At 45.8% G+C, this 12,182-nt stretch overlaps 1 protein-coding gene across 8 annotated transcripts in view; it reads left to right on the plus strand.

Annotated features, from left to right (window-relative positions):
- ABLIM1 (actin binding LIM protein 1) overlaps positions 1-12,182 on the plus strand; it is a 311,243-nt gene that overhangs the window by 218,940 nt on the left and 80,121 nt on the right. The gene's annotated exons all lie outside the window — the stretch shown is intronic.

Genomic DNA, 12,182 nt, shown 5'->3' on the forward strand with positions numbered 1-12,182 from the left:
CCACAGGCACTGTTCTGTTGTAAGCTATAGTATTTTAGGGATACTGACTATATTTTCACAGAGGTGGATTAAGATTCATTGGGGCTCCACGCTCAAAGAATATTGGGGGGGTCCCCACATCCCGACCATGGTGCCCCGCCCCCTGCTCCTCCCCTTGGCCCTGCTTCCTGGCCTGGCTGGAAGTCGGGCTGTGGTTAGAGCTGCCCAGGCTGCTATAGGGAGTCCTGGACCCTCCACCTGTTCGGGACTGCGCACCCTGCGGGGCAGGGACATGGGCCAGGGGCTGCTCTAGGCACGTTGGCTCCTCGCATAGGGCAGGTGGAGGATCTGGGGCTCCCCTACAGCAACCCCATAGTCTAGGGTGACCCTACGTCCTGGTTTGGCCAGGACAGTCCTTTCTTTAAGACCTGCCCTGGACATCCCGACTTTTTTTGCAAAACTCAGGTATTTGTCCATCAGTTGGCAAAAGCAAATGGGACAAATGCACAGTTTTGCCAAAAAGGGACTCAGGTCCGGGGCAGCTCTGCATGGCGGGGAGTGGCTCAGGGGACCCCTAGAAGGGAAGGTCTGATTCCAAATACAGGGAGCACAGGAGCTGTGTGTATATATTTAAAAGAGGGGGGGAATTTTGTCTGTCTAAAAGGCCCATTCATATAGGGAAGGAATGAATCTAAGTGAGGGTGAGAGGGGAGCAGGGAAAAGCCTAGAGAACTAATATATAATGTACTGGGCTGGCTGGAAAAGTCTTTTTAAAAAAAACAGCTCTGGGGGGAAAACCAGCTATTTACTGAAGACAGCAAAGGAACCATGTACAGTTATTGCACATTATTTTACTGCCTTTATTGTTTTAAATGAGTTAGAACTGCCTATCTTAATGCAACTGGTTTCATAAAGAAACACACGTAATGATTTAAAATACTTCAATTATTCCTGTTTCACTTAGATACGATATGTACATTTTCCTTTTTAAGCGGTTTGAGAAGCTGAGGTAGTCAGAGCATCCGCGCATAGGTTGTGGAGCCAGTAAAATGAGTTCTCCTCCTCGTGAGGTGATCTTTGCTTATTGCATAACTTTGCATTGTCTAAGTTTCCACATCATAAAATGATTTTTACTTACTTACCTCCCAGTAGGGACTGAGGATTATTTTTATAAAGCAACTTGAAGTTTAAAAACACTAAATATAAGCTTCATATTTATTGGAAAACTACTAGATTGTAAGCTGATCAGGGCAGAACATGTCTCTTTGCATGTCAAAGAATCAAACCCTAATATAAAATAGGTAGCATAGAAATAAATATGAACGAAAATAAATGGTTCAAAGCCACATTTTTAGTGCAATCTTAAAGGTCCCATCTTGTCAATAAATTGTTGGGTTTCCAATGAATAACCCTGCTGCTACTTGTAACCGTAGTTTTGCAGCCTGTAATTTCAGGGGCGTGAGTGTGGACAGCTGCGGCTGTCTGTACACATAATACAGCGTTATGCCAGAGAGCTCTGCCCTAGTGCCAAATACTGTAATAGGTGAGACATGAGGGGTTTTTTATTATAACAGTGTTGTCTATTGGCAAGTGTTGGAGACTGGCAGTCAGGACTCTTGAGTTCTCTAACTTGCAGTGATACTTGATTCACTTTGTGCTTGACTGTAGGCAATTCAGGCTATGTCTACATTAGACGCTTCGAAACCCTCCCACGGCAGTGCTTTGAAGTGTGAGTGTGGTCACGCGCGAGCGCTGGGAGAGAGCTCTCCCAGCGCTCCTGGTAATCCACCTCCACGATGGGAATAGCTCTGAGCACTGGGAGTGCGGCTCCCGGCGCTTGGAGCCTGTCCACACTAGTGCTTTAAAGCGCTCAAACGTGCTGCTCTCAGGGGGGTGATTTTTCACCCCCCTGAGCCAGCAAGTTAGAGCACTGTAAAATGTAAGTGTAGACAAGCCCTCACTTAACCTCTCTGTCTCACTATATCCATATGTAAAATGGGATGAAGGAGAGGGGCGCGGGAGGGAGGGGGGAAGGAGAGGGGTTGGGGGGGCAACACCCAGGGGAGTTGAGGCGAGGGGCTGGGGGGGCAGCTCTGTGTGGGAGGGAGGGGGGAAGGGGGGCAGGAGAGGGGTGGGGGGGCAGCTCCACATGCGGGGAATATGCTCAGTGCTCACCCTATCACAGGTCCTGCATCTGTCCGGTCAGGGGGCTGGGCCCCAGGAGGAAAGGAGAGGAGCAGCGAGGGGCGGGGCCAGAGTTCCGGCCCGATTTTTATAGGGACAGTCCCAATATTTGTGCCTTCATCTTATATAGGCACCTATTGCCCCCACCCCCGTCCCAATTTTTCACACTTGCTATCTGGTCACCCTAGCCGGGACCCCCCAATTGGCTGGGGCACCGTGGGCCCATATGGTAATCCGCCACCGATTGTAACTCTGTAAAAAATCCAGCTGCATGCCTGGACTCTTGGGGATCGAATTTAAAAGGGGTGTTGGCTTAGTATGAATGTGCATATGGCTACAGGTAGTACCAACATTCAGTATCTTCTTTAACAAAAACACAATAGCCGAGATAAAACTTCTATTTATAGTGACACAAAGGAAACAAGTATCATGTTTATACAGCTGAGGGGAGGTGGAACAGAAATGCCAGCAGTGTTCTGTACTGGACAGGCTCTATCTTGTTCTGATCTGTGTGTGATTTGAAATGTCTTTTGTTGCCTGCAAAGCATTTTATTCCTATTGCTATTTTAAATCCAATTTAAGTGTCATCTCAATGGTCTATTTTGTTTGCTGCTGTTGCAGCTGGATTTGATATGGCTGAGATCTGATCACTTCTCTTCCTTCTGCTCAGTAGAGCTCTGCATGTGATTGCATACAGAGAAGGGAGTGGACACATGGGGTGTTGATAACAGTGTTCCAGTGGCAGATTTAGAGTTAGTAGGGCCCTGTGCGCAGCTTCATTTTTGCCCCCACCTTGGGACCCAGCCAAGAAAAAGAACATTCTCTCTTATCTCCCCCCACCCCCGTTTTTCGTTCTTTTTTCCTTCATTCTCCTCCTATATTATAAGTAATGGGAAGTAAATGAAAATAAAGTGAACTACCTTGATTGGGGCAGGGGGTTGGGGTGCAGGAGGATGTGCAGGGTTTGGTCTCTGGGAGGGAGTTTGGGTGCTGGGTGCGGGCTCTGGGCTGGGACGGGGGTTGGGGTGCAGGAGGGGGGAGGGGTCAGGCTCTGGGACGGGGATTGGGGTGCAGGCTCTGGGTTGGTGCAGGGGGTTGGGTTGCAGGAGGGGGCTAGGGGAGCAGTGCTTACCTTGGACAGCGCAGCTCCCAAAGCAACCAGCACACGCCCCTCTGGCAGCAACTCCTAGGTGGGGGAGACCTGCAGTGCAAGGCAGTGCTAGGTCAGGTTAATCTTCTATGGCACCATAGGCGCCAACTTTTCCAGGCGCCAGTGGGTGCTCGACCCACCCCCCCCCCCCCCGCCTCCAGCCCCGGCCCAACTCTACCCCTGCCCCGCCCCATTCCAACCCCTTCCCCAAAGTCTCCGCCCCCTCCCTGCCCCATTGGACTCCTTCCCCATATCCCCAACCCGGCCCCGCCTCTTCCCCGAGTGCGCTGTGTTCCCCCTCCTCCCCCCTCCCTCCCAGCGCTTGCCCGCCCACCTTTCTCAGAGGCCTTGTCTACACTGGCAAGTTTCTGCACAGTAAAGAAGCTTGCTGCGTTGTAACTCCCGAGGTGTACACACTGCCAAGCCACTTAGTGCGCAGAAACTGCACAGTTGCAGCGCTGTAAAAAAACCCCACCCCCACGAGAGACGTACAGCTTTCTGCTCCGTGGCTACAGCGCTGCAGTGCCAGTGTAGACATTGTGGTGATTGCAGCCCTGCGGACACCCTCCAGGAGCTACTAGCACTGCAAACCGAGCAGCTCTGTGCCCGCCCTCCCCTGCAGCCACTGCTGCAAAACTCTTTCCCATGCGTCCCCCACACACTGCCAACACACTCTTATCAACCTACTGGTCCAGTCTGTACCTGTGCATTTCCACTCCTGCCCTGTCACAGTCCAGTCCTGCGGACTCTCAGTACCCACTGCACTCAACACCCATCCCTCTGCAGTTTAGCCCTGCTGAAGTACAGTACTCGCTGCACTGTACTCCAAAGGACAAGGTTGCATATGATACCTGGACATACATAAATCTTTAACTGTCCTGGGACCCCACCTCCTCCTGGGACCCTCCATTCCCCCATCCCCCTCAGTGCTGATGTGGTTTTTTTTGTCTATCTATCTCCTCGGGTTGTTGTTTTTTAATAAAGAATTGTTTTGGTTTGAAAGCAATCTTTTTATTCCATTAATTGAAAGCAAACAGAGATCTGAAAAGCACCAGGCAATTTTCTTACACCTTCATAGTGCTGGGGGGGGGGGGGGGGGGAGGGGGAGGGGCGTGCCTGTGGACGGTCAATGTAAACAAAATGTCTCGCGGCACACCAGCGGATTACTCTGATGGGCCGTGTGCCGAAGGTTGCCAACCCCCGTCCTAGCATTACAAGTACTGCACTCCCGAGCATAGCATTAATATTAGTCCTGCGCTGCGCCCCTCTAATGCTTCTGTTCTCTGGGTGTTCAAATTCAGCCTCCAGGTGCTGAGCCTCAGCCGTCCAGCCCAGAGTGAAGCTTTCATCCTTCGCTTCATAAATATTATGGAGAGTATAGCACGTGGCGATAAGCATAGGAATATTGTCATTGGCCAGGTCCAGCTTCCCATATAGGCAGCGCCAGCGGGCCTTTAAATGGCCAAAAGCACACTCAACAGTCATTCTGCACTTGCTCAGCCTGTTGTTGAGCCGCTCCTTGCTGCTGTCAAGGTTCCTCGTGTATGGCTTCATCAGCCACGGCATTAAGGGGTAGGCGTGGTCTCCCAAGATCACAATGGGCATTTCAACTTCCCCTATGGTAATTTTCTGGTCTGGGAATTGATGTGATCCCACCACTCAGTGCTTGTTTCCCGAGTCCAAAAGTGGCGTTCCACTGTGGTCAGTACTTCTGTGAATGCCACAAGCAATCTCATGTTGTAGCTACTATGCGTGGCGAGATCAGTGTCACACTCCTCTTGCCTTTGTAGTTTAAGGAATAACTCCACTGCCACTCGTGACGTGTTAGAGAGAGCAGCATATTGGTCAACAGTGTGGAATCCATTCCTGCAGACCAAAGAGGCAGAGTGCGCAGTACACAAACCATTGAAAGATGGTGCCAAATGCGGACGGAAGCACAGGGATTGCTGGGATGCAAAGCAATGCATCACAAGGCATTGGGACAGGACCCAGGATGCCTTGCGACCCCCTCCGCCTTCTCACAATTCTTAGCGGCAGAAGAGGAAGAGATGCTCTGTGGGATAGCTGCCCAGAGTTCACAGCTCCGAATACCGCTGCAAGTGCCGGAAGTGTGAACATGCTATTGTGCAGGCAGCTGACAGTGTGAACACACAACAGCGGTTTCCCTTCAGCGCTCTCTGAGCAGTGCTGTAACTCTGCCAGTGTAGACATACCTAGAGAGTCAGCAAAATCCACTTCTCCCTTCCCCAGCAGAATCAACATCTGCTAACTGTGTGGGGTATTGCAGGTAAACACTGCCAGCCTCTTACAGCCATATTCTGCCTGCAGTTACATCTGTGTGACCTCATGGGGTTAAGCAGGGGTGATTTGGCCCGTGCGTTCTCAGATAAACTAATAAACAACTGCCCAGTGCTACTGGGAGGGAGTAGAGCTGAGAAAGGGGACCAAAGCTGTAGAATGGAAAACCCCGTTCTTGTTGTTCACGTGCTTTGCTGCATTAATGTTTGGCTTTTATTGCTTACATTGTGTTGATTAGTTGTTAGGCAAAGTCCCTGGTGAAAGTTTGTGAGGCATTTATTGTGGCTCGCATTTCATACTGTGCTTCGCAAGAGACATTCCTGCTAAATGTCTGCCCAGCCAAAATCCCCCTTCTGCCCCAGGGAAGGGAAGGAATCCTGGACTGTTTCCCCTACACTGATTCTAAATGCAAAGAGTACACACACACTGCTGCTCCCTCAGACTGGGGGAAGCACTGGGGCAGCAGAGGTGAGTTTTGAAATGTGACACTTTGGCATGAAAGGTGTGCCTCGGGCAGCCCTCACTGGAAATGCCAAGGTCTCAGGGCAGGCTGCAAAAGGGAGAACAGATACTCCCAATACTGGTGGGTAACACTGAAGTTAAACTCCCCAACCAGTCACAAACTGCTCCTGATCCCCCGCACTGGTTATCAAGAAGCAAAAAAGAAATCACACAGCCCCTTTCTTGCATTCCAGTGCTCTGCCTCCCAATCAGCACCTATGTCCAGTACAGTGAGAAGCTATTTAAAAAACTCTGTTCACATATGCAAAATGTTCTTCTGACCCCAAAGGGTCAGCCACGTTACCAGGTCAGTATATGTTTGGATCTTACCCCAAATACCACGCTGCCAGCCAATCCTTTAGTGCCTAAACTAAAGGTTTATTATAAAGAAAGAACAAGAAGAGAGTTATTAAATCATAAAGCAGTCACACATCTATACAAAGATTCAACGTCCATGTATCAGGTTCTTAGCAGTATTGGTGAGATTTCTGGCTTGCAAGTCCCTCTGGAATACATCCACAGTTTGGATGGGTCATTCAGTTCTTTTGTTCAGAGCTTCAGTTTGTAGCAAAGTTCCTCCAGAGGCAAGAAGCAGGACTGAAGACAAAAATGTGGATTGGGGATAATGCAGCTGCCTTTTATAGTCTTTTACCATGCAGCTTGTATTTCCTTTGTTCCAAACACAAGCTGCCCAGCAAAGGGCCTGGAGCCATCAGACTTCTGCCCCTGCATGCCTTGCCGAGTCTTAGAGTGTATCCTCTGACCCATTCAATGGGTTCATTATACAGTTGATGTCCCTTGATGAGCCATCGAACAGGTTCAGTGCTGATGCCGTTCTGTCTGGGGGTGTCACCCAGAGACACAGCACAAGTTTGGAAATACATATATACCCTACATATCTATAACTCCTAATACAAAGGTCATACAAACATATAAACAAGATTATCATACTTGGCAAAGTATAACATTTTCACAGATACCTCACACGGCATATTTGGTCAGATTCCTTGCAATTTTATAACACTGGTATTAACAATATCACCAAGTGTCTCCCATATTCCATACAGCGACACAGAGGGGAGAGAGGATCTGGTGGGAATCCATGGACAACGTGGTATAAATATGATAAAGGAAGAGTAGAGAACAGGTGGGTAGAGAGAGGGAGGAAAGAGGTACAGGAATCTTCCATACAGAACTTCTGAAATGTCCTCAGCCTGCAAATCATAGGAATAGCTGTGCCAGGGTCTTACTCTGGGGAGCATATGTTCTCACTAATCTGACTTCATTTCTTTGTTTTATAATACCAAGGAAAGAAGTGCGTATTCTTGGCTAGGTAGGTGCCTTGGACAGAATATTAAAAAAGACAACAACAACAAAAGCAGCTCCCCCCCCCCCCCATCAGTTGACAATCAACCGGCAGTGCCCAAATCTATGGCATCCTGCAGTACCCAAATCAGTAGTACCCACAATACCAGCTCTTGCCATGTGCCTCGGTCCCAAAAATCCATGTAAAAGGATGTACGTATCTTTCCCAACATCTCTCTGTGGCTTGCAAGTTTAGTCCTCTGGCTATTAGATTTTTGGTGAAATTGCCATGACCTATGTGTGGGTGAGCGAATAGGGGTGAGGTGGTGGGGAGGAGAGAGAGTGAGAGATTTCTTTCTCATCCCAGCAAAGAAGTATGATATTATGTGTGTGAGAGATTTTGGCAAGAAGAAGGAAAATATGGGGGAGGGGGGAAATATGGCAGAGGAAATGGAAGACGCAGTGTAGGGAAAGAAATCGGGAGATATCCAATTAGATAGAGAGAGAGAGATAACAGAACTGAGAACAACTCAGGAAAAGAGATACTGTTGTCAGAAGTTTTGATGAAATTGACATTTCAATTAAAACAAAAATCAGAAAAAAGTTTTAAAAAATTGTTGCCAAAATTGTTTTCTGACCAGCTCTTATTCATCACAGTTGACTGACTGGTCCTTCTCAAGGGCCCAGAAGTGAGCTAGTTGACTCACAAACAAGACAAGCCCCCCAAAATCATACAAACGTAAGTTTCATATGGCACAATGATGGAGGATCACAAAAAGAGAAGGTGAAAGGAAGGAAAAGAGAGGACAGTAGAGATCATATGGCACATAGGATGTGCACATTATTATTATTTATTTATTTATTACTATTAATTTATTATTAATAAACATGTATATTATAGTATCATCTGACTCCAGCCAGGCCATAGCTCCATTGTGTTAGCTGCTGTACAGATATAGAGAAAATGATTGATAGTCCCCACTCCAATTGGTCATTGGGATTGGTCATTAGGCTGATAAGGTATCCAGTAAATTTGTCAAGCCTTATATGATTTAGTGATTGGTAGGTCTAGTCTAAATATAGTCACCATGACGGTGATAAAATGTGCACTAAAGATACTTAGCTGGGATGGCTGAATAGCAGCATTTTGGGAATTGGGAATTTGTTGTGGAACTTGATATTTTATGGCTGGAGACAGTATGTTTTAAGTAATTTGTGGTGGCTTTCTTCCAGTTTTTCTGGTTTATTTTCTTTCATTATTTTATATAAAACAAAGAGGAAGTGAAATAATTGGGCCAGACCTGCAGCTGCTGTAAATCAGCATAGCTATATTGAAGCTACATTGATTTACACCATCTGAGGATCTGACAAAGTGTGGTGTGTGTCTGTCTTTCTAAGGCCTTGTCTACACTACAGGGGGAGATCGAACTAAGTTACGCAACTTCAGCCACGTGAATAACGTAGCTGAAGTCGATGTACTTAGATCTACTTACCATGAGGTCCACACTACGTAATGTCGACCGGAGACATGCTCCCATTGCCTCCCCTTGCGCTTTTTGTTCAGGTGTAGTAGAGGAGTTGACCGGAGAGCGAGCTGCAGTCAATTTAGCGGGTCTTTGCTAGATCTGGTGAATCGACCCCCAGTGCATCGATCGCAGTGCTTCAAACCCCCAGTAAGTGTAGACGAGGCCTAAGAGGCAAGACAGGAACTCTCTAGAGTGTAGATACTCCTAGCTTGCCCAGGAAGTTCCTAGCTCAGTTTTACTCCTCCCATTTCTAAGCTTCTTTTGCAGGTTAGGTCGCTAGAGGACATAACTTTTCCTGACTTTTCCTGTGGCTGGCAATTGTTGTTTTTTGTCAGACATTCATAACACATCATTTGGTGCAAGTGTAATATGGTTTGACGGCTGCTTACGGTGTCACTCCAGTGTCCAGTTGTACACTTGCTTCAAGCAAGATGGCACCTGCAGTGATTATTGTTGGGGCAGCATCGACATATGGGGTTGCTTAGTTTATAGCACTGCAAGCACTAACCTCATTTCTTAGTAAGTGTCTAATCTGATGTGGGTACTGTATCCATATGTTCACTTTCTGTTGTGAAAGAGTTAATGCACTGATAACTCTGGTCCCTGGTGAGATGAAATTGCTTTTAATATCTGTGCTCTTTGTTTTCCAGTCCTTAGAATAGCACCAAATTCTGATCAGACGAGTTTATTATGAGTATCAATGTATTTAAGAGACTGGATAACTCAGGGGATTTGGATTTGGTAATATGATTTTGAGTATTTATCACCTTTAGGTCACTTGTTCAACTTCAGGTCAGGCAGCTGGTGCTAGCCCATGAATTGAGGTTACTTTCTGAAGTCAGATGACCATGCTCTAATAAGAATATATTAGATCTATTATTGACCACCTGACCAGGACAGTCATAGTCACTATGAAATGCTAAGGGAGATTAGAGAGGCTATCAAAATAAAGAACTCAATAATAGTGGGGGATTTCAATTATCCCCATATTGACTGGGTACGTGTCACCTCAGGACGAAATGCAGAGACAAAATTTCTCGATATTTTAAATGACTGCTTCCTGGAGCAGCTGGTACAGGAAACCACAAGGGGAGAGACAGTTCTCGATCTAGTCCTGAGTGGAGCTCAGGATCTGGTCCAAGAGGTAACTATAACAGGACCACTTGGAAATAGTGGCCATAATATAACAACATTTAACATTCCTGTGGTGGGAAGAACACCTCAACAGCCCAACACTGTGGCATTTAATTTCAGAAAGGGAAACTATTCAAAAATGAGGAGGTTAGTTAAATAGAAATTAAAAGGTACAGTGACTAGAGTGAAATCCCTGCAAGCTGATGGACACTTTGCAAAGACACCATAATAGAGGCTCAACTTAAATGTATATCCCAAATTAAAAAACACAGTAAAAGAACTAAAAAAGAGCCACCGTGGCTTAACAACCATGTAAAAGAAGCAGTGAGAGATAAAAAGGCATCTTTTAAAAAGTGGAAGTCAAATCCTAGTGAGGTAAATAGAAAGGAGCATAAACGCTGCCAAATTATTACGTTTTAAGTGTAAAAATGTAATAAGAAAAGCCAAAAAGGAGTTTGAAGAACAGCTAGCCAAAAACTCAAAAGGTAATAACAAAATGCTTAAGTACATCAGAAGCAGGAAGCCTGCTAAAGAACCAGTTGGGCCCCTGAACAATCGAGTTACAAAAGGAGCACTTAATGATGACAAAGTCATTGTGGAGAAACTAAATGAATTCTTTGCTTCAGTCTTCACGGCTGAGGATGTTCGGGAGATTCCCAAATCTGAGCTGTCCTTTGTAGGTGACAAATCTGAGGAATTGTCACGGATTGAAGTGTCATTAGAGGAGGTTTTGGAATTAATTGGTAAACTTAACAATGACAAGTCACCGGGACCAAATGGCATTCACCCAAGAGTTCTGAAAGAACTCAAATGTGAAATTGCGAGACTATTAACTATGATTTGTAACCTGTCCTTTTAAGTCACCTTCTGTACCCAATGACTGGAAGATAGCTAATGTAACGCCAATATTTAAAAAGGGCTCTAGAGGTGATCCTGGCAATTACAGACCGGTAAGTCTAACGTCAGTACCGGACAAATTAGTTGAAATAATAGTAAAGAATAAAATTGTCAGACACATAGAAGAACATAAATTGTTGGACAAAAGTCAGCATGGTTTCTGCAAAGGGAAATCATGTCTTACTAATCTATTAGAGTTCTCTGAAGGGGTCAACAAACATGTGGGCAAGGGGGATCCAGTGGACATAGTGTACTTAAATTTCCCTCACCAAAGGCTCTTAAGTAAATTAAGTTGTCCTGGGACAAAAGGGAAGATCATTTCATGGATTAAGAACTGGTTAAAAGACAGGGAACAAAGGGTAGGAATAAATGGTAAATTTTCAGAATCAAGAGGGGTAACTAGTGGTGTTCCCCAAGAGTCAGTCCTAGGACCAATCCTATTCAACTTATTTATTCATAAATGATCTGGAGAAAGGGGTAAACAGTGAGGTTGCAAAGTTTGCAGACGATACTAAACTGCTCAAGATAGTTAAGACCAAGGCAGACTGTGAAGAACTTCAAAAAGATCTCACAAAACTAAGTGATTGGGCAACAAAATGGCAAATGAAATGTAATGTGGATAAATGTAAAGTAATGCACATTGGAAAAAGTAACCCCAACTATACATACAATATGATGGGAGCTAATTTAGCTACAACTAATCAGGAAAGAGATCTTGGAGTCATCGTGGATAGTTCTCTGAAGACGTCCACACAGTGTGCAGCAGCAGTCAAAAAAGCAAACGGGATGTTAGGAATCCTTAAAGGGATAGAGAATAAGGCGGAGAATATCTTATTGCCCTCATATAAATCCATGGTACGCCCACATCTTGAATACTGCATACAGATGTGGTCTCCTCATCTCAAAAAAGATATGCTAGCATTAGAAAAGGTTCTGAAAAGGGCAACTAAAATGATTAGGGGTTTGGAACGGGTCCCATATGAGGAGAGATTAAAGAGTCTAGGACTTTTCAACTTGGAAAAGAGGAGAGTAAGGGGGGATATGATAGAGGTCTATAAAATCATGAGTGGTGTGGAGAAAGTGACTAAGGAAAAGTTATTTACTTGTTCCCATAATATAAGAACTAGTGGCCACCAAATGAAATTAATGGGTAGCAGGTTTAAAACAAATAAAAGGAAGTTCTTCTTCACTCAGCGCACAGCCAACCT

Source organism: Natator depressus, chromosome 7 (genome assembly GCF_965152275.1).
Source record: "Natator depressus isolate rNatDep1 chromosome 7, rNatDep2.hap1, whole genome shotgun sequence".
NCBI classification, from domain to species: Eukaryota; Metazoa; Chordata; order Testudines; family Cheloniidae; genus Natator; species Natator depressus.